At 38.6% G+C, this 23,759-nt stretch overlaps 1 protein-coding gene across 1 annotated transcript in view; it reads right to left on the bottom strand.

Moving 5' to 3' along the window:
• LOC111941588 (uncharacterized) overlaps positions 1-23,759 on the bottom strand; it is a 106,902-nt gene that overhangs the window by 74,872 nt on the left and 8,271 nt on the right. Inside the window, exon 2 of the mRNA XM_086868771.1 lies at positions 1,517-1,712. The gene's annotated coding sequence lies outside the window, so the exon portion shown is untranslated. The remainder of the gene's footprint in view (positions 1-1,516; positions 1,713-23,759) is intronic.

Here is a 23,759-nt window from a genome sequence, read left to right on the forward strand (position 1 = left end):
AGACATTTCTCAAACCAGACCAGAGTATCTACACAAAGAAAGCTTGACTTTAACATGTGTAAAACCAACACTGTTCAAAGATACCAAACATTTTCTCATGGTTTTACTTTCATGATCTGATAGTTTGGTGGGTCTTGATCAGGAAAGCAGGAAAGGCTGTTATTTTAGAATATACCTGAAAGCTCTAAAAGAGGGAGAGCTTACCCATGTATACATAATATGGGAAAGTCTGTCGCAATAAGGATACCATTCTGAGTCCAGTTTTCTCCATTGGGAAGGAAACTTGTGCAAGGACAGAATCTTAAGTAGAGTTCTGCTTCTGCACCAAAATCAAAGAAATAACCCCACAGGTAAAAAAATCCTTGTACCCTTCTCCCCTCCTCTTACTATGCAGATGGTGAAACATCTGACTGTCCATATAATGCTCAGACTCTTCAAGTAGAAAGGAAAGAATTAAGACAAAGAAGCCATCATGGGAAAACGTTATTTCTTCCGCTTCAAGGACTGTGATTTGAAATGAGTCATAGCTCTCTTCCACTGAGTGTATAGAGCAAGACAGCAATTTCACTGCCTGCATGCAGAGGGAAAGACAGCAGCCTCATCTCTTCTACACATTTCTGCCCTAGCACAGGAAGAAAGGGTACAGACCTCTTTCCAGCACCACCAGCAACACCAAGAGAAGGATTAATTGTGGCTGACAGACACACAGAGCAGTCCAATGACTCAGTCCCACAGCTGGAGCACAGCGGGGTGAGGAGGAGAGCAACCACTACTGGCAGTGTGAGTCCCACAGGCAGTCACTCCTCGGACCCCTGCTCAGCTGGCAACTCTCAACAGCATGGCATTTGGCAGAGACATCATGTACCCTTCCAGAGCACTCAGAGTGCACTCCCTTCCTCACCCTCCTTTGGCTTCCAAGAGCAATTATGTAGCTTAAAGTGTTTTGTGAATGCAGCTTCCTTTCAATCTGCTAGTCTTGCAAAAACATCAACACCACCACAAAATCCTCTCTCATGCAGATTGCAGAAGCAGCAGCAGCCAGCAACTGTTTCACCCTGTCAGAGCACATAACATTTGGAAGATGCACCACAACAGTAGCAAAAGAAATCAGTTTGGGTGGGAGGAGAGTATAAGGGAATAAAAATAAGGACTTGATTGTCCCAAGGACAAAGATAAGTTCCACTTACAGGAAAAACAAGCAGGTTGTTAGTAACAAAGGATTTTGAAATGCTAGGGGTTAAGTTCTCATGATAAAGTCATGCCTTAAACTTTTGCTTAATTACACCCTTAATTTACCAAATCATTTGTAGAAGTATTCTAAGTATTCTAACGTCTACATCTGAGGTGACTAGCACCTTGCAGACACTGAATGATATCTTGCAAATGTAGTCTCTTCTGACAAATCCTCTGTTCCTCTCCCTCTGTGAAGAGAGAGTTTTCATGAGAGATCTCCTTGGTCTGTACAGAGAGAAAATTGACATCTTCAAACCTTAGTGAAAGAGGAAAAAGACATTACCTAAAAATGCCCTTGAAAAGAAGAATAAAAAGACATAACACCAAAATCTGCAAGCTAAAGTTGTGCAAGTGAAGACAGATGTGGCTGTGAGAATAAGCTACACAAAGGAGTCTTCGTCTTGTGAAGTCTGTAGGTGAATGCTGGATAACTTTCTGCTTCAAAGCAACAGAAACATGATGACACTGCAACCAGTTCTCTGAAAAATAAAAGAAATATTTCAACAGTTATTGCCTTTTGCAATTGTGTTAGCTGAACAACTTTATTCTTCTACACTTGATAGGCAGAGCATACCAGATGTCTAATAAGACTTTTGTAAGGTCAGGAACAAATGACAAATTATTTGTGTTCCAATTCTTAACATCTGGAAACTATAACTCCAGAAACATGACTGTTGAAAATCATTCTGTGTACCTTGAAAGGACTGCAGTTTAGTATATGTATGTGAGCAACTTTACCATTTACTGAGCATTATGTTCTTCTGTTCATAACTTCCAAACAATCCTAGATCACCAGGTTGGCTCTATAAAACATATTTGTCACCATCTCAATATCACAGCAGAAATGACACATGGGAGCCTCCCTTTCCTGAATCCCAGACATCCTGCTACAGGTTTCAGCAAAGCAGAGGTGGGGCAGACCAGAGCTATGACAGCAGCTGGCAGAGGATGCTGCAGGTCCAAGTGATGCTGGATGCCACTCAGGCTCCTGAAGATGCCCTTTCACATGGTCTTGACTCCACATTCAGCTGACCTATTGCCCCATGATGTAGGAAGATATCTCAGCAGTTTTTAATCGTCTCCTGTTTTCACCAGAATAGTCATTACTGATTTTGACCACTGGACCAAAAGTAACTTAATATTTACCCGGAGCAGAGTGGGGCTGTTTGATATGGAAATCTTTGTAGCCAGCTAGACTTTGGGGCATGAGTTTCTCATGCAATTTCAAGCTGAGGCAGCTCTGCAGAATTTCTTTGTCAGTGTCATTATTCTTCATTACTTTGAAGGTAGATTAGACAAAATCCAGATCATCTGTTATCTCACCCTTTTGATGGTATGAGATTAATGACTGTGATAATATCCTACAGTGCAAGTCAAAGTAAGGAATTTTGGAGAATTCATGTTTTCCATAAATCCACATGTGGCTGGTTTTTGTACTGAATGCAAAGGTTGAACACAGCCAGGATGAAGTTACAGTGTCTTTGGGGACTCATACATCCCCAGCTTTCAGCTGAGAACGGGGAACCAGCTGGAGATCAGTAGGTGAGGACCAGGTACCTCCCCAAAGTGCTGGTGAATGGAGCTGTAAACCTTTTGGTGAGGAAAGGAGAGGGCTGGAGAAAGGTTTAATTTTCAGCTCTGACCAGGTCACACCTCACAGGCTGGAGATCCAGGTGTGGTCCAGCATGCAAACCAGCTGCATGCCTTAGTCCTGCACAAACAAGTCAGCAAGATTCAGAACAGTCAGAGCACTTTGTTACCCAGTCAGACTGAATTTTAACCCAGTTTTAAAGCACTGTTTTGTGGAATTAGTCTCCAGATCTCTCCAAGAGGAACTGATCAGGAGGTCTGATGCTTCCTCCTAACCTGTGGCCCTCCATAGAACACTCCAGCTTATATTATTGTTGAGACCTAGAAAAATAATTGTTTCTTTAATCACTGTGCTGAAGAAACACACATGGCACACACTATGTTTTCACACAGTGCTTTGTTCTTTGCTCTTGTCTAAACATGGTACAGTGGTCAGAAAAATGAGCTGTTACCTTAAAAGCAGCTGAATTTTAATTATCACACGATTTTGCCATGTCTTCCAAGTACAGTATGCAGCTTGCACAAATTAAACACAAAGAGTCAAATACCTAAGCACACTGCTGTGACACCAAAACAACAGCAAAAAGAAAGACAAATAGAAAATTATTTTGGATGATGGCTCTTACTAAATATAGTCCATCAGAATATAAACAAAGAAAATTCTATAAAGAGTGCACCAATTGCAGTGTCAGAATTAATAGCACCATCTAGCTAGAAGGTCCAAACTATCAATGCTAGTTCCTTTCTTTTTTCAGTTGTGTCTTCACTTAATTTTTAAATAGCAAAAGTTACACTATTCCTTTATTCTCAGCCCCTGACCTCAACATTTTACCATATTTTAAGAGGCTAAACCACATAGCATACATAAAATGGGGATGATTATTCCCAGCAGCAGTTCTAGCGAAGCCAGGTTACAAAGTGTTCAGTCTGGATTTATCCATTTATTCAATTAGACAGGTAAACAGACTATGAAAATTCTATTATACATGCCTGTTCTAGTGATTTTCTATATTAGCTCTTTTGACACCTGCATAAAACAAATAGCAGTTTCTACTCATTAGAGCCCTCGGGTAGGCTCATTTATGATTATTAAGGATTGTTTTTTTAAAGTTTTTTATGCTTCCCACATATAAGGAAATAAATGTGTTGAATTTGTACCCTTCCAGTCTGGTGTGACCACTGGCTTACACACATGATGAAACTCCTATCTACACAGAGTGATAGTTTTATCGTACAAGATATAAGATTATATCTTATTATTATATCTTTTGAAACTAGAAAAACTGAGGGTTTGCTTCTTTTTTTTTTTTTTTTAAACAGCATCTGTGAAGTGAAGGAAAGAACTTCACAAAGTGAAGGAAGAAGTGAAGAAAGAAGAAAGTGAAGGAAGATAGGAACAGGAAGGCAGATACTTTGTCCATTATGAATCTTAATACCCATTTATTTAAATGCATTTGCACATGTAAATTCAAGGTGTCACAGAAAGACTGTAATTAGTCTCCTAATTAGTCCCTATGACATTTCATAGGGCTTGTTAAAAAAATCAGGCCCCAGGCAGGTTTCCTTATTTTCCCTTCATTAAGTGCAGCATTCATTAACCTACTGATTTCAGAGCTTTTTCAGGACCTACACTTCAGTCCTAAATACTACATTTTTCAGGCATGCCCCATATCTTCTTGCTTCCACATGGGACAGAATAAATTAAATAAGAATTAAACCATAAACCACTACCAAAGTATGATTATCTCAAAGTGTCACCATAACTTGGGAAGAAAGTAAAAACCCTCTAACACTGTATTTGAAGTGATAGTGAACCATTACTTTATTCTGTCCAGCATATGCCATGGAAAACATTCCATACACACATAAGTTTTAATAAATTTTTCCCAAGCTTTATACAGTCCAAAACTCATAGAAATACATTGGTTTCATGTTCATTGGTCTCAAACTGAGTATTTCTTAATAACTGGTTTCCTATTGCACCTGGATTTCTTTGCCTCTCATATTAATTTGGTCCATAGTCCTTGTCATCCTTTTCCAGACTAGGTGTCTCCAGCTGTGACAGGGGACAGTGTAGATGGGGTAGATAATTCATTGATGTTTTCTGATGGTTGTCGATGTTTTGTTGATGGTTATTATCTTTTTGGGTACCTTTTGGGTTATTCCCAGTCTGTTGAGATGTTAAGGTCATCTCCAAAAAAACTTTAAATATCCTCTCACCAAGACAAAGGCAAACCAAACCTGACTAAAGAAATTGGATTTAAAAAAAAATAAATTTAAAGTTATATTATTTCCAAAAAAAGGACAAGATTTTAGTCCCATAATTAGGTCAGCTGCTTCCAGATTTCATCCTGGCAGAGGTTTGCATGCCAGGGCAGGACCATCTGGGCTCCTGAGCAGCCTTTATATTTTCTGAAGGTCCCTGCCAGGGCTGCAGTTCTTCCAGCTGTACCTGCTGGTGTCACTGACACAGCTGCTTTGGGAGCTGGTGGCTCCTGGACGTGACAGGACAGATCCATGCAGGGAAAACCCCATGTGTGTTTGCACTGCCTCTGGGCTGGCAGCAGTGCCCTGGAATTCACTGCTGCAGAGCTCGGATCTACCGCAAGCAGAGCCACAGCTGCTGCTCGCACTCCAAGAGAGTGGAAGAAATGCCATTAACTGGAGGAATTCTTTAGCATCTTGCTAAAATAGTCATCAGACCCTTTATGCTCCTTCCAAGATTTCTTTTGGGAAGGCCCAAGCTCTTTTTTTTTGGCTGCTGATCAGTGGCTTCCTTGTCTAATAATTCTTGTCTCAGCAAAATTTGCTCATAATTTCTTAAACTCAGGTAGATAATGGATCTCTTTTAAGCTCTTTACAAGCCAATAAAGGTACTGATTCCTTTCATTGTTGTAGTACAGATTTATGGCACCTGATTCTTCAAAAAGGATATCTAGCATAAAAAGAGGGATGTGTAATTGAGTTACTGATTTATGAGAATAACAAAATACCCAGGTTTATTCCTGTGTATACCAAGGCAAGCACAGGATTGTACTCATGAGACCAACCTCCTTTTTCTCTCTGAAGCATGGATCCATGGCCAGACCAGATCTTCATTTTCACTTATGGCTTTCTACCTCATACAATGCCTTCATAACAACAGCTCTAAAGAAGATTCTAATTTTTAAATGCACCTTTCAAATTTTGGTTGTTTAACCCTCTCACCCAATATTAGCTTTTGTGTCAGTGTGTGAACACTGCTTTACTTTCCTGATTATTATCAGGTATCTTGCTAATGCACTTGCTACAGTCAAGTTCACCTGGGAGAAAAAACAGAAATCTAAATCAAAAGAAGCGAATTTCAGTAGCAATTTCAGAATTTCAGAAGCAATTTCAAAAGAAGCAAAATACTTCACTTTATTAAAAGACCATTTTGAATTTACTTTTCTGTTATACTTCCTTCACTGTAACAATCAGAAAGAATTTTACCTAATTTTCTTGCAGTTATTTGGATTTATGTTTTCACTTTTTTTTTTTTTTAATTTTAGTTTTTCAGGGTAAAATCTATGAGCTGAACACTGTTCCTCTCTCTTCATCCAAAGTATACTTTGGGCAGATGAAGATCTAACTGCTGAATTTTTAGCTGATGCTTCTTTTTTTCTGTTAACTTAACTTACTCAAACCCCTCCCACATACCCACAAGTTAAATTACTGAAGAAACAGTTAGCTTTTTTAAAACCACCAAGAAAAGTGTTTGCTTTTCTTTAAAACTTGAAGAGATTCATGAGGTAGGGCAAATTGGTTGTTGGTTTTTTTTGCTTTGTTTGACAATGAAGCAGACAAACCACAGTTTTGACTAAAGCTTCATGGCTTTGAAGTATAAAAAAACAAAAATGAAAACAAACAAACAAATCCAGAGGAAAATAGCTAAAAAGCTATCAAAGGGAAAAAAAAAAAAAAAAAGCTACTACGGATCATCTACAGGTGAACTACAGAAAAGAATGAGAGTTTGTTATTATTTCATTTTTGTCTCTCCCTTCTTCCTCAAACACAACATTTAGTCCCTGCACCTCTTCCACAATGTCCCTTGCTGTATTAATAAATGTATCTGCGTGATCTTGCAAATAAAATGATTTATGAAAATGTTCTCTGCTGCTCAGCTGCTTACTAACTCGCTTCCTCAGTCTGAGTCCTAATAGCAAAGATTGGAATTAATAAGTCCTGATTCTGAGTTCTACTTTACTTTATAAGAGCCTGCTGTGTAGCCACAGCTATGTCTGAATTTGTTGTAAACAGAGGGGTTTGTTACTTTTAATTGTGTAATTAGATTTGCTTTAGCCTCCCTGGGACCGAGGATAGTAACTCAGGAAGATAAGGAGTGCTCTGGGTCTTGGCGCATCACAAAAGAGAGAACACAAAAAACCAAATTATTCTCTTGTGTAAACCATGACTCGCAGCTGCAAGGTGTCAGGTGAGGGTCGTGGTCTGCAGAAGTGACTGCTGGGCACACACACCCTTAGACAAAGGTGAAAACCTCTTCTTACCCACTCAGACAACTCTGTTCTGAGCTGCCTGATGGATCTCTACCCTTCCTGCAGCCAGGCTGTGCCACAGGCAGAACTTCTTGATTCATGAGGACCTGTAAGACCCACAGCAGGGAAGACAGCATCAAAGAGTGTTTCACAGAATTACTGTAAAATAACAAATCCATACACTCCTGCTAATATAAGTGAGCAGGCAGATGGTTGGGGAATAATTTTAAGAATTTTAGCTCCATTTTAATTAGTTTAGAACGAAGAAACATCTTTGCAGTACCACACCGATTGCTTCTTTTGTCCTTAAATAAAAATGATGATGATCCTAGGATTTCAAAAGATCCAAAAACTTGTCTGCTAAAATAAGAGGATTTATCTTATTAGTAGCAAATAAACGGAACTCTCTTTTTTCCATCTAGGTCCCTATGCTAAGGGGACCATCCATATGAAAATGTCCTTCCAAAACCTTCCATGATGACGTACGCAATTCTCTGAGTCTGCAGAAAATCTCTGGTTAGGAAAAAGGTGCAGAGACTAGTGAGATAATTTCATTTTCTCTAGGTATTACCACTGTCCTAGCTAATTCCAGGTATTCTCCCAGAAAGGTGTAAATTTGCCACCACAACACTCATTTCTTTTTAGGAAGGTGTAAAGATCCATGAGCTCCTCCTTGCCTAAGAGTGCAGGGAAGGCTGCTTCATGAAAAGAGCACAAAAGGTCATTGTTTTAAAGGAGGTTGCCAAGAGATATGATTCCTCTTTTTCACACAATCTTTCCTCTTTAACAAAATAGAGGAAAGATCTTTTAAATCTGCTTTTAGAAGAAGATGAAAGTAGAAAAGGTCTGATTTAAGTTATAGAAGATCAAATGTTTCCTCTGCGGATATGGAACAAATCTGGAGTTCTTCTGAAATTAGAGCTTTTGCCTGGAAAGCTCACAGAAGAAATTCAGCTTACAAAAAAGCAGAGCAGAAACCATTTCTGACGCCTTGTCTCTTCACTGTCATTACCAAGTTATATAAGAAAATGGAACAATTGTACATTTAAAGAGAGCCAAAATCTGAATTTTTTTAACTACTTAAACCCATACTCTCTTCTACTGAAAGAGAAGCCCTACAGCTCATGTTGTTTACTCCTTCTGATTAACAGTGAATAATTTTTTGAAAATACAAAAAAAAAGAAAAAAAAATTAAAAAGAGAAAAAATAAAAAAAGAAAAAAGAAAAGGTTCAGTGAAAATAGGGGCTGCTCCAGCCCCCTATATCCTGGAGTATTGTAGAAGTAATTTTCCTCTCCACTATAAACATTAATATAGTTTCTATACTCTCTCCTCTCTCCTGCCACCCTTCCTTTCCTTTTTCTTTTTCCTTTTTTTTTTTTTCTTCTTTTTGACAAGGGAGTTGCAAACAGAAGAAAAGCAACATTTGTCCTGTGTTTTTCTCCTTTTAGGCATAAAATCCCACCATGTTTTATGTGAAAATACCAATACATCCCTACTGTAAACTCCATGCTCAGGAATATTCTCTGAATTTCTTATGTTTGAGTCATGGAAAGATAAACATAGAATCAATGAAAAAGTAGGGCTGGAAGGGATTTCATAGAAGTCATCCAATTTCAATCTTTTGCCCCAGGCCAAGAACATCTTTCAGGGTTTTAAAATCCATATATTAATTGTGATCTATTAAACCAGACTTGTAAACTACCAAAAGGGAAAAGTAAAGCTTTTTCTGCATGAAAACACTTCAGATAAAGCAGAGTAGGGAAGAGCACAGCTGCCAAAAGATTGAATACATTTTATTCTGACAGGAATTTAGTGAAGAAACGCAAGAATATAAAAAATGTGATGGATACAAACTGCTGTTTACAGGCTGTCTTGCCTACTACCCTCATTGTAAAAATCAATAATTTCCTAATGAAAAAGAAAATAATTGACTTTTAAAGATATATCTATGGTATTTATCTGTCTACATTTTCATTACATTATTACTTCTTCTGAACACCTCTACTATGTATTTCTGGCTATCTGAATACCGACTTAATAAAGGAAAATATTCCTTATCACGCAACTGATACACTCTGTCTCCAGAAAAGCTAGAAAATTTCTTGAAATTAAAATGTCCTTTCAGAAGGATAGAGGCTATGGGTCTGTACACTCAGCTTCTACTTCCTTGATCCCTAGATCCCTGCAGGAGAGGATTACTATTTCCAGGTAGTCTGTTCTCCTTCTCTCCTGAAGTGCATTTTATACTCTAAGTATCTACAAAATATTACTCTTATTTCTCCTTAAAGCATCCAGAAAAATATATTTATTTACTTCTCTTGGTAGCTCCTTTTATCCCCCATCCTTAGTGTAACAATTTTCACCCAGCCTCTCACCTGATCTATTTTTTCTTTTAAGCTGGAAGTCTCTTTTAACTTTCCCCAAGTAGAGGTCATGCAGAATGGTTTATTGCTGTCCCTTATGTGAGTATTTTAGTTCTAAAAAACAGCTACTCTTCATCTTCCTTCTGCCGTATATTGCTAAGGTGAACACAGCTAATTCATTCACCCTTCCCTCACAGGCCCTGTTCCATAAATCTGTCCTCACTCCTTGTGTTCCCTCCTCCAGTTTGTAAAAAACATCCCTACACTCCTCTGCCTACACTGGGACACAGAGCCTGGCCCTGGCCTCACTGGTGCCCAGGCATTATTTCCTACTACATCCAACGTTTGATCTTCCTTTGAAGAGATATTTTAATTAAAAGTGCCTTCCCCTCCTCCATCCTCCCCAACAGCACAGCTGATGCAGACTCAGTCTGTGATCTCTGCATCTCTGTCACCCAACCTTTCTTTGTTTTGTTTTTTCTTTTTAATTTAAAATGGTACATTGGGTTTGCTCTTACTGGATTTTATCTTGCTGATACCATGCACTTCCTGCAATTTATCAAAATCATATTTAATTTTAAACCCATTACCCATCATGCTCACAGCCCTCCCCAGCCCCACACCATCTGGATAGGTACAACATTTCCATTTTATCATTTAAGTCATTAAACAAGACATTATCTCCCTGCTATAATTGACCCTCATGACATCACTTGTAACATCTTTCCAGAATAAGACAGCACGTAGGTTCACGGGCCCTAATTTTGCATCATGTTCCACTATGCAGTTTATGTGAATGCCCCACAGCACTGTGTCAAAGATCTATCATATTTTCTATTTCTCTTGCACCCAGCAAACTGTGTACCCTGGCAAGAAAAAGCTTTAGATTAGACCTTGTGTTGTCATTTATGGAACAAGTCTGGGGCTTCAGCCATAGCATGTGGAAGGCTCCAGAGAGTTTTGGAGTGATCAAACTACCAGGTACTGCAGTTATTGGCTTGGTCTCTGGAATGGTTTTGGTTTATTTGGTTCTTCGTAGTTTCTGTATGCTCAGCTCCAATTTTCTTTCCTGCAGTTGAATTCAGAAAATTGAAATACTCTTCACATCTGAGACTCTAAAGGAAAGCTCAAGACAAAACTTCAAGCAGGTTCCCCAGGAATTTCAGTCCTTATGGGACATTTCTCTTCCTCCTCACTCTTCAAAGTCTTACTGCTGCTGTCAATACCAACCTGTAGTTCATGTTGTTGCTATGTTGAGTTCAGCTCAAGATTTCTACCTTCTGTTCACACATCCTTCCCACTGGATGATAATGTAAACCTCAGCAACCTGTATGTGAGTGTACACACAGCCACACAAGCAGATTGAGAGAGTGAAGGCAAATTTGAGAGGGGCGAAGCAATCAAAATTGTCATTAACCAGACCAGCTTCCTGAGTTATACCATTGAGAGTGAAAATTACCTTCCAGCCATTGCATCTGAAACACTCTCAGGCTTCTAAATTCTCCTAGTTAGTCTCCTAGGGCCTGGATTAAAGAAGCCACAGCACTTGAGTAATGATGTCCTGATCTTCCACCACCATAATCAGCAAGAGAAGTGTCTGGAGTACATTGTGTGGGTTGATACTGTCACTGTCAGACACAGGTAGCCGAACACTCACGAGCATCCTTTCTATGTTGCACAAAGTGCAGGACAAAAAGATAATTAAATGTCCCTCCCAAAAAGAAGCAGGAACTGGTGATCTTTCACACAGTGAGTGCTCCTGTGCTACAAAAGCAGAAAGACACTTGGTCTCTATCCTGCATCTGCCTAAAGATTCACTGTTCATTCCTGTATTCTCCTGGTCTTCCTCATTCCAGCTGCTTTAACACAGACCCCAGACTCAGCAGTCTGTCACAAAATTGTGTATTTTTACTTCCCTATGGCCCCCATCACTTCAATCCAATTACACTTTGGTGCATAGATAAGAAGCATCAGCAGGATTTGGTTTCTAATTCTGCCACTTGTGAAGAACTGCTATTTACTGCACTGTGTGCAGCAAGCAGCCTTGCTTTGTTGCAGCTCCTTTTTATGATGATCTAGGACAAGCTTTATCAACAGAACAACTAAATTCCTGTTCTGTGGCCTTTCTTCATGATCTGAAAGAAAATTGGCACTTGATATGTCTAAAATAAGTTCCATAATGGCAGCAAAACTGCCATTCACATTCAGTGTGCTGAAAATATCACACAAACGGCAGGCTTGGCTCATGTCAACAAGCTTTGCACTTCTTGTGTTCGTTTCATCTGTGACAAAATTCAGCACTTACAAGCCATTAAGGCTGTATCGTGCAAGTCAGAAATGCAGACATTCTGAGAGAATTTTAATCATGTAATCACTGTACAAGACATTCAGATACTATATGGTCAGATTTATTTATTTATTTATTTTTCTCCTCCTTACAAAACATGCACGCAGACCAAATAAAGAATTTTAAGAAACCAGTTTTTATTTATGCTGGTCAAAACAGCTGTTTTGAAGGTGGCAGGATTGATGCTGCTATCAGGGACCACACGAAGCCAAAAGGTCATATCATAAAAAGCAGAGAGGAAAAGACATATTACAATGGGATGTTTCCAAGCTCCAGAAATTTACAAATGATGCCAGAGGCCTTTAGAGCAGCAGGAGCCTCACAAGCTGTCGTGGGGTAAGTCGCTCTTTGATTGACGATACTCAGAACAAAACCTGCATGAAGTGAACGTGGCTGTTGTCCTCTCTTGCTTCCATTGTTCCTGGTTATTTGTTCAGTGTGGTGATAGAAGTACCAGCACTTCCATCCCACCTGAGACCTGGGGAATGGGGCAGTAATTCGACATTTCAGGACATTTCACAGGAGAACAACAAGGCAGAACCTTTGAAACTGTTCACAGAGCTGAAATTCAGGGAAAGAAATGGAGGCACAGCTGCAGGAGGTCAGGAGTAGTTCCACACCAGGCTGCTCAGGACGTCTCAGCCTCCCAGCTGCCTGCCCCTCTGTGAACGCTTCAGTTCTTTTAAGTTCTTCTGCACCCACAAAAACCATGGGAAAGGAGAGAGGAGTGCAAGGTGACTAGAAAAATACCTTATCTCCTGTCATCCATCTTCAGTCCTAAAAAATTTTACCTTTAAAAAGAGCAAGACTTCATCTCTGTTTTAATCTGTCACCATACAGAACACATGAAGGTGACATCCTCAGGCACACAATGAAGGGATGAAAATTAAAGAAGAAAGGATCATGGTTTCATTCTGGCTTCACTTCTGCCACTTCAAGTTTTCTGTGCATTTCTGGGCCTGCCAGTTCAAGACAGAGTTATTTCTGAAAAACTGATTTCTGAAAGACAGAAACAAGAGGAAGACTTTTTTCATGGTAGCCATATTTGAAGCTCAAAGCAAACAGAAAGTACTTTCAGGCTTGCTGAAATGTAAGAGAAAAAGAGAGAATCTTTCATGCTTCAGAAACTGGAAAGACTAAACCCTCTCTGAAAAAGCAAAATCAAAAAGTTTTTTTAAATCCACAGCTAAAACTTTTTCCCAATAAGCAGAAAAAAAAAAAAAATGGCCAGCACTAGAAAGCTCACAAATTTGCCTAGTTTTCATGTATTTTTCATTTCAACAGAAAAAAATATAAGTAAGCTTCAGAAAAATCCTGTTTTTCAGAGCTCTCAATCTCCTGTCCCTAAAGAAGGAGCCCTGACACCAAAAAAATTCTCAGAGAATAGGTAATTCTTGCAGCTTTTCTTCAAAGCAATTTAAAGGCCAGCCACTGTATCTGTCTGGAGAGCAGACCTCCTCAGAAAGGTTTTCTAGCAAAGCTTTGGCTGTTTGATGAGCCATAATGTGTGGCTTTACCAACTGGCATCTGCAACAAAAGCAAGAGCCACCTTCTGTTATCAAAATTACATTTATGGGACAATAAATCATTGGGATTTATGGGATTTTAGCTAGGGATCAGAGGGACAGAAAACTAGAACTGGACCCTGGTTCTGGCAGTGAGTTTATTTGGTTTCAGGATTATGGATACTTTTCATCCTGAATATTTATCAACTTTAACTGATCAATTCTTACAACATCCTAACACTATGACAGGGAAATATTATGGGACTGAAACATTATAAGCAAAGACAAAGTAATGAGAAATTCCTTTTCTGCTATGATTTTGGAAGTTGTCTCTGGTTCCTGGATTGACATGAGCAGTAAGACAAAGACACATATTCTGTCCATTGTGGGAGTATATCTCTTTTTATTCCTGTCGAAGCACTGCAGCATTTCTTTATAGGACTGCATTTAGCCTATGGCATGGGTTATAGCAGGTGTTAGTTTCATCTTCATTTTCTTTAAACTGGATGATTTTTTTTACCACAAGGATTCCTAAGAAATCTGTTCACATTATGACAAATGTCAGTGAACATCCATGAGTCACTGCTCATTTGCTCAGGCCAGTGGCCTCTGGCTGTCTCAGCTCCTGACATATTCACCACATGAAAATTTACGTTCCCATTCCTTGTGCATTTCTAGAAACACATCTTTGCCTGACTCTTGTGGTTAACAATCCCACATCTCATTCAGGAGCTTCATTAAAATTATGGGAATTGCACAAGGAAAATTTTTCATGTGGAAGGTGTATTTCAACATTAGTCCAGAAAAAAGCCCTAAGAGAGACAAATCTAGCCAAGATCTGCAAAAAACATATCTGAAATGAAAATTATGACTTTTTTGTGTCTATAGCCAAAAAGGTAAGAAAATAAAGGTGGCAAAACTGTGTATTTACTTATAAATTCATTCAAGAGACTGGGGGAAACAAGAGGAACAAGCTGCACCATATTTTTTAGTTTTCATGTTGCCTGAAATTCCTATCTTAAGAATCATGTGGAAAGAACACAGGAAGTTCTGAATTTCATACAAAGATGTGTTGTACATTCACAGTCCAGCTTTTCCACTTAAGTCAGGCATGTGCAGGGAATTAATTTGAATAGAATCTAAAAAATAAGACACTTTTATGGTGCTTTTGCCTCAGCATGAAGTCTGAATGAAATGGGACATTAGTGGTCAGAAGTTGGTGAACTTAACCAAAGCATCTGCCCTGAAAAGCTTCCAGTAAATAGTGTCAGAAAACTTCCTAAACCGCCATGGCCTTAGCTAGCTTTAGCAGAAGATCAGCTCAATCACAATCTTTGCATTCCTTGATTCTTCAGTCTTCAATTTGCAGGTCATAAAGACATATGGTCACACTGTCTTCTTGGTTTCCTTCAAATGACACCAGTCTCTTTCTTGTGCCCAGTCTGGCATTTGACCTTTCACAACATGAAAAAGGTGAAAAATAACTTTCACTATTTTCTCTCTGAATCCAGAATTCAATGTTTTCTGTTTTATTCTTTCATGTACTGTCATCACACTTTGTTTCACCTGTTCATGACTGGGTACATACTGAGTTGCTGTTTTCCCATTTGATTTGTTATGAACATTTGATTTGTTATGAAGAGTTTCCTTCAGTCCAAGTACACTTGATATATTAGGAACAGAAAGCATTTTAAAGTGTAAGAAAGACATTTGGTTCTAAAAATAGATGTCCAATAGAACCAGGATTTATTGTTTAGTTTCATTTTACTGGGTTCATCATAAAGAAAATAGTGTGGGAAAACAGCGGACACAAAATTTAAATCCAAATCTGAATGTGAATTGAGGTTCCTTGTTAGCTTTTGCTGTGATTTCTGATTTCTAAGTAAAATTCTGACACAAATGCTGTCACCATATGCTTCCAATTGCTCATACCAAGCTGGACCCAGAATTATCCACACAGGCATGATGTGCAGCATTTCCACCAGTTTAGAGACTGCCATGGAACTTCAAATAAGATGCATTTAATTTGCATTAGAATATATTTTTCAAGCAGATCCTGGATTTGCCTGCCACCACAAAAGGAGATGTTTGATTAGCAGTGGCAAGCAGAGTGACAGAATCCCCTTTCCTACCAGCCTGGATCAGGTGGTGGAGCAGGATCATGACAGGGAAGTTGTGGAAACAAAAGAGGTTCCCTGTCACACCACAGAAGCACACTGCTCTCATTAACAAATCCTTGCAGCTCCCCAAGTCAGAGTCAAGAGCCTAAAGGAAGCCATGAGATCTCAGCACCGTGGCAATCTTTTTAGTAGTCAAAGAAGAAAAGACAGATCCATCTGGCTAAAATATTGTATAGGAACTAAATTTCACATGTAGATTTGCTGCTTTATTGTGAGGAATTCACTTATTTTCTAACCATGGTGTTCTCAGCTACTTCAGACACCAGGAACAAATATGTACCTGGTTATTTCATGCCCCACTTATTCAGATTTTACTAAAACTGGTCAAGATAATGGTATACTACTCAAGAAAAGAGGAAAAGAAGTGTAGCTTTTTTACTTTAATAGTAAAGCTGGTTTGTCCATGGATCTATGCAAGATACAAAAACAATACTGAATTACTGCACATCCAAATATACACTTTCTCTGTGAGAGAAAATTGAATTATTAGGTTAGCTTCATTATTCAAGGATGAAAAAGAAACAAGCAAAGTAAAACTGGAATTATAGGCATATTTTCAAAACTACTGTTTTAGTAGTTTTGAAGAGTGTGATTAACACTCACTGAAGAGTGTGATTAACAAGAGAAGTCAGGTTTTTCCTAGTGGATGGTGTGCCAGCTATATGAGGCACCAGCTAAACCAAAGCAGTGTGACAGGTCTCTTATTCCATGTTTTCCTTAACCTGCTGCTGATGTTGACAGGGCTACAAGACCTGAAATATCTCCTTGGTTTCCCATTCAGGGATCTGCATGGAGCTGCTAGGAATAGTCTCAGAGAGCTCCTCACTAATGCCAGATTTGATCCTTTTTTTTCCTTTATGTGGCCTGCCTAGATTCACTGATCACCGGGGACGTAGGGAAGCTCTACCACCAGTGAGAGCTTCCATCATGCAGCCCCTCCTGCTCTTCAGTGCTGCATGGTCAGTGTGGTTTGAACCACAGACTCTGAGAGCCCCAGAGACTCAGAGAATCCTGGAGTCACTGGGCTTGGAAAAGACTTTTCAAATCACTGAGTCCAGCTGCAAATGCAGCAACTCCAAGCCCACCACTAAACCATGTCCCTGTGGGCCACATCCACCTGTCTTTTAAATCCCTCCAGGACATTCAAAGCCTTCCCTAGGACTCCATTCATTCTAGTGTCACCTTCTTCATCTCCCATCAGAGATGGGGTTTATGCAGCTCAGCTCTTCATTCTTCTCACGTGCAGCCTCTTCGTACACTTGGTAGAGCACAAGGCTGCCACACTAGTAAGTACTCATGTTTGCACGTGTTTCTGCCTTTCTCACCTCAAAATCCTTCCTTGGTGTGCTTCAGAGGAAGTATCTTACGAGTGAGAATCATTCTATATACCCTTAAACCTTGTTAGCAAGCCCACTGTTTGCAAAGAGCTGAAAAGACACAAATGTTTGACATTAAAAAGCGGCACTCAAAGGCAGCACAGATTTTTCTTATGTGTGCTAGTTTTTGCCTGCTTTGCAAATTAACATCCTGGGAAATTGCCTAGGCAAGGACAGGAATATTTAGTAACAATGTTACTGAGCCTCAAGTACCTGATATGCTTTAAAATACATCTGGCTGGCTATTGGCTATCTTGTCCAGCCAGCAGCTCAGGAAAAAATGTAGTGCATCATCACATAAGTCAATGCATTTAGATGCAGTCTTGTTCTTTAATGTCCTTGCCTATTTATCTAAGGAATTTCAGTCTTTTGCTGTAAAAATGTGTAAAATTGTCCCATCACGTTCCAAGAAAGTTGTAATTATTATTAATATCATCTCCATCTCCAAAGTACTATGAGACCTTTCATAAATCACCACAGTTCACTAAACTTCATGTATTCTGAATACTCTGACTTTTGGAGGCACAATCTGGGTCCAGACAACACTGAGTGCTCATAGAGGGCTCCTGCAGCCTAAGCTTTCAACACGCAGCCTGCTGCCCACTGCCCACCTTTGTGAGGTAATGAGAGAAACCCTCCATTCAGCCCAAAAAGCCACCCTGTCCTCACAGTGCTCTCAAAACCTGTGCCAGGGAGAAAGTATGTAAGTGGAGCATGTTCTAAAACAGAAACTCATGGCACCAGGCAGTCCTGGAAGATTAGGAGGGAGTGATAACTTACTGCTCATACTTAATACAAGAACAGCTGATCTTAGAAGATATTTTCTCCTCTGAAACAAGTCCCTTCCAATCTGAATATGTTATAGTAGCCATTACTACTATATTAGTAATACTTTCAAGCCCCTTTTCTTATCATTGTTTAAACATTTGAATCCTTTTGAATATCCAACAAAGCACAAAACATCCAGCATCCTCCATGAAATACCTATGTAGTGGGTTAGAAGAGATAAAAAACCCCAAAACAATTGTAGGGGAGAGATTAAGAGGCTGTGTTTATAATCACATTTTAACCAACTCAAGAAAGAATAAATGGGTCAGTAGAGAAACAACAACAAAACCTCTCAAAGGAAAGAGGGCAAACCTTGAGCTCATGTAAACTGCAGCTTCATCAAAGTCAGTGTATCCAGGCCTGTGTACACCAGGAGAAAATATGGCTCTGGATCTCTGCTACTTCTGGTGGGGATCATATGGCAAACCTTCACATGACTGAGCTCTCTTCATAAATGAACGCCTGTGTCAAGCTGACTCTATACACGAGTTTCCTGTTTGTGACTTACATAGCAGCCATGAATAATTCATGATGGAAAATTACAGATTTACAGTGCTTTTGCAACATTTTACCACCAGGCGTGTGCTCAGCACACTCAGGCTGTACTGCTTCTGGAGATGTTTGCAGGCAAGGCAACATGCTTCTTGTGGAAGTACTAGTTTGGGCAACACAATGCCGTTCTCACATAATTCCTTGAATTATGGCAACACAGTATAGGACTAAACACTGAGAATGAAGACAAGGATGAGAGACAATTAAATCTACTGTGGGAGAGTAGATTATTGATTTATATGCAGTTTTTAGCATGGTGAATGCAACAGGTCATCATCCCCTAAATTATCTGGGAGACTGTTTTTCACCTGCTGTTCACATTCAAGATCACCTCTGGCACAGGGCAAACTTCAGCACTGCCCAGAGGGCTTCCCCTTTGCAACAGAACCACTTCTTTCACTCAGTTAATCATAGTAGACAGAGTGATTCTCAGTGCAGAGGCTTTTAATAAAAAAGCCTTCCCTGCCTCTCCAGTTGCAGAGCATGCCATTCCCCTGGTGTCCATCCCTTTTGCACTGCTAGCACAGGCAATCAATCAACCCCATCTCTGGCTACAAAAACTTCACATGCTTATTCTGAATTTTTAATTGCTGTCATTTTGGTGCTTATCTGTTTGAAAAAAAAAAAAAATAAATCTAGATTTGCCAGTGTGCTAAATAGTGGGAAAGTCTTAATCTTATTTTTCCTTTTTTTTTTTCCCTTTTGCTTTGTTTTTGGTTTTGTGGGGTTTTGCTTGGTTTTGGTTTTATTTGTTTGTTTGCTTGTTTTTCTTTGCTTGATTGTCTGGTTTTATGGTTTTTTAGAGTATGGAGTTTTCTGTTTGATGGTTTAGTTTGTGGTTTTGGGTTTCTTTTGTTTTGTTTGCATTTTTTTGTTTTTTGGGATTTTTGTTTGGTTGCCTTGGTTTTGTTTTGGGTTTTGTTTTTTGTTGTTTTTGGGGTTTGGTTTTGTTTTGTTTTGTTTTGTTTTGTTTTGTTTGTGTTGTTGTTTTTTGGTGGTTTGGTTTGGTTTGGTTTGGTTCTTGGGAGTTTTTGGTGGGGGAGGTAAGGTTCACTCTGTTAATTTGGGTTTGTTTTTTTATTGGTTTATTTTTTTGTCCCCACCTAAGATTCTGGCTTTTTCAGCAAAGATCCAATTTTTCAAAATCATTTAGTAATTTTAAACTCTCCATTTTAGTGCATCCCACATCAGATACATCAATACTATCTCATTTTCTAAAATAGCTCAGCATTCAGACTTGGAAAATTGGACCTTCAGGATAACCAGTCACTCATCCTCAGTCCTTATTTTACTCCCTAGCCCCTCAGCCACAAATCTCTTTTTTGATGAGAGAGAGAAACTGGATTTGTTTCTTCAATGACATATTCATTTACTCATCAAAGGAAAAGAAAGTGGTGAATCAACACACAAGAGCAAAAACCAAGAAGCAATAGTGAACCATGAGTCAGACTCAAGTCTGCAAGGAATGACTGTCTGGAGTTAAGGCTCTACTAAATCAAATCCATCACATATTGATGAAGAAGACCCTCATTTATTGCCTACAGGAATTTTTCTAAAAGGATTTAAATCCAAAACTCAGTTTTGAGAAGGAGAAGGAAGTTGGTGAGTCATATGGTTGTAATGCACCCACTTTGGCTGTGTACTTGCAGGATGCTCCTACTTTTTCTTGCTGCGGATTAATGAATGGAACTGAACTGTCCTTGACAACAGCATGTCAGGATGCTATCAGATTTTTAACACAAAATCTTTAAAAATTACCATCTGCTCTGAATTGTTTAGACAAATGAAACTAACACAGACTATTAAAAAAAAAAAAAGGCAAACAAAAACCTTTCAGAGCCTGTTTTATGTCTCACTCTGTATGATGGGGAGCCTGGGACATGATCCATCATGAAAAGCAAAAGACTCCTGCCTGAGTCTGACCTTAAGGGAAGAGCTTATGCTCAGAGATCAGCATCCTTTCCCTCCATTTGCCAATATTCCACGAGGCAAAATGTCAGAGAGAAAAACAGATTACATGAGACACATGGATATTAGAAGGATTCTGTGCAGGAGCCATTAGGATTTCCTCCCCCAAAACAGACCTGGGAAATCACCACCTGGCAGATCATCTCCTGAGAAAGCAGTAGAGAGCTGACAGTGTGTTTGAAGCAGTTGATCTGAGTATTAATAGGCAGACTCCTCCTGCAGTGCTAAATCAGACCCAATGTGGAAGAAAGAAGTGTGGAAAGAAGAATCTCAGATGAGAATTTCTTTCAACAGGGTAGGGTATGGAGGAAATGTAAAATACAGAAAAGTGGAAGAAATTTGGGGGTTTGTCCTGCAAGCTGGAGCTGTTGCAAGAACAAGGAAGGATTTAACTTTTTTCAGAATTCTCAAGAAAAAATAAAATTATAGTGATTACATCTGAAGGCATTATAACAGCTTATGGACCAAATCTTATGGTGAATATTATATTCTCAAAACACTTTCTGTTTTTCTTTGAAGACCCTAGTCTCTCTCAGACACCATCATTACCATAATTCTTCAAAAAGTTAATGGCAGTGATAACTGTTCTGAAAGAGCTTCATGTTTATGAAAGCCACTAAAGAACAATTAAATGATCCCCATATTTCATTTGCATCTGTTGAAAATGAGTGGTTCAGGTGACTTAAGAACAAGCAAGGAACCAGCAATAGTACATTTAATGTAATTTGCAAAAGCACAACAAATTTTCATGGTAAGGTTCACTCTGTTAATTACTATGTATGGAGCACACAAAGGAAAACTGGAATGAAAGCAATCTACAATAATTTTTGTGGATCCAACACCGCAAGAAGTTAATATTAGAATATTAGAAGACCCAAATAAAACTAGATCTTCAGGCAATTACCATAGGCCATGGTAAGTACCGTTTTTCACTATGAACATCCTAAGCAGGAAACTTCATTCTTAAACCAAGTTCAGCTCTTCCCATGAAAGTGCTTCTGTCAACAGATTCAAAGGACTCCATGCAAAGAAGCATAAACCAGCTTCCCTTATTCAGAAAGTTATACTAAGAAGGAAGTTCTGTTCAGAATCTCTTGTATCTGTTGCAGTCAAATAAACTAGTTTATTAGTTTCCATCACCTGATAGTTTACAGTACTGAAATAATAGAAGCATTATGAGTTCCACATCTACAGATGGAAGAAATTGCTACCTTTTGTCATTCATGCTGACAAAAGGAAAGAGGAGCCCATATCCTGTTCATTCACCATTCCCAAGAGAACTGAGTTCAAATAAAGCCCAAGTAGTTAGTTAAAGCTGTATGCAAATTACAATATAATAAATTTACAACCTTCCTTGTTTTGTTGTTTAGAAGAGAAATATTCAGGAATCCTCACATATTACTTTAAAAGAAAAAAAAAAAAGATAACTAAAAATGAACACAAATTACATGAGTGTCTCTTTAAAAGTCCACCTCAGACTGGAAAAGAAATCCCACTTCATAATGCATTATCATAATGATTAAAATAGCTGAAATAATTTTATAAGATGATAAAACCCTATACCCTGTATAGAGGAGCAGGCCATGATTCAAAACTCAAAGTTTTAAAAACCCTTCCTCTGAACACCTCCTCCCATGAGGTGGGATAAGAGGGTGATTGAAGCCCACAGGACTATTCATTTTCTGATTTATGACAAGGATAATCATCTGAGTGAGCTGAGGCTTCACGTCCCAGCTGTGATGAAATCAGCTTTGATGGTATTTCTTGCCTATGAAATAGACATAATCCTGTCTATTTCAGGCCCTGTAAGAGCTAAATTTACTCAAACAACAAAGGTGAACCTAACTCTAAAAACCCTAAACTTATACAAGGTGTGTATTTAGAAGACTCTAGTACTGAGAAAATCTAATCTAACCATCAAGCTTTAATACTGCCAGCATTGCCTGTGCAGGTGGTCAGAGAAAGACTAAAGCATATAGATTGGACAGGAATAAGACATAAGACAAATCTAAAAAAAAAAAAAAAAAAAAGAAACCCCAGATAAACAAAAAACCCAAACTAACCAAAACATGTCTTGGGGATTTGCAAGTTTTCTGGTTTTTCTCAGAAGTGGAATGGTTTTGCCCTCCCCTCACTCCTCTAGCTCCAAGAGTTAAAACTACTGGTCTTTACACAGTCACTGTGTCACTCACCAGTTCCTATTTCCTTCCTAAAGTCAGAGAATACAGCATCTGCTGCTCTTTCTTTGTCACTGGAACCAAACACCTCAACTGAAAAAAGGCAATCAGGTTGGTCTAGATGAAATTTCTTTGAATTTCATAGCTTTCAGTTACCCACAAGTATTTTCTGTCCTCAAGCTTGGGACAAAAAAACATCAGTATTGCAGCTTTTTTAACTGGTAATATTCTCACCTTATTTTATTGCTCTCTTTTTATTTTTTGTATTTAATTTCCTTTGTGATAACAAGTCTCTATTTTCTCAGTATTTCACCTTGATTCTTGAACTCATGGGAGGGATTCCCCTTTTTAGATGCTGAAAGCTGTCCCTTAGCTACACTGACACTAACTTGAAGAGAGGAAAGTGAAATGATTATGTCTGGAATATAAAAAGGTAGAAAAAAAGTATTATAATGTGAATCAACTACAAACTTTTCATAACTGGGAAATCTTTCCATGAAGTGCCATAAATTAAATAGGAAACATTTTAGCTTAAAAAAACCCCAAAAAACCAAAAAACAACCAAAAAAAACCCCAAAACTAAAATCTTAACTCTTCCTTGTACTAAATCCCAGAAGTTCTGATGTTTTAAAACATTGTGCTGTTATGAAATTCCAGATATTAATATTGACATTTTTCGTCTGGGTGTCTGAAAGCCGACTTTTAAGTAAAAATCTTTTAAAAATGGAAGAGGTTCTATTAATTTCAGAAGCTGTTGTGAAAAGATGTGAAGTTTTCTCAGGGTTTATGTATGTTACAGTAAATTCAAAGTGCTGCTTTGTCACACTTCAGGTGTGTAAATTCTGATTCTAATCTCTTGGCTCAAGGTTTTCTGTTCTTATGACAAACCTTAAACTCAAAGTTAGTGCAATGTGTAATGTTAGCATTTGCTGCTCTTTTGTTGCTACTAAAGCACAAACCTTATAAATCATACTCTTGAAGAATCATCATTCCTGTAATTTGGCTATTAAATAGGCCTGCTCTTATTAAATAATCCCATATCCACTGTTGTTTCTCTATAATGAAGGAAAATACCTTTGTCACCCCAATACTAACACATGTCTGTCATTGGTTGTTGTTGTGAA

Source organism: Cyanistes caeruleus, chromosome Z, assembly GCF_971803275.1.
Source record: "Cyanistes caeruleus chromosome Z, bCyaCae1.hap1.1, whole genome shotgun sequence".
Taxonomy (NCBI): domain Eukaryota; kingdom Metazoa; phylum Chordata; class Aves; order Passeriformes; family Paridae; genus Cyanistes; species Cyanistes caeruleus.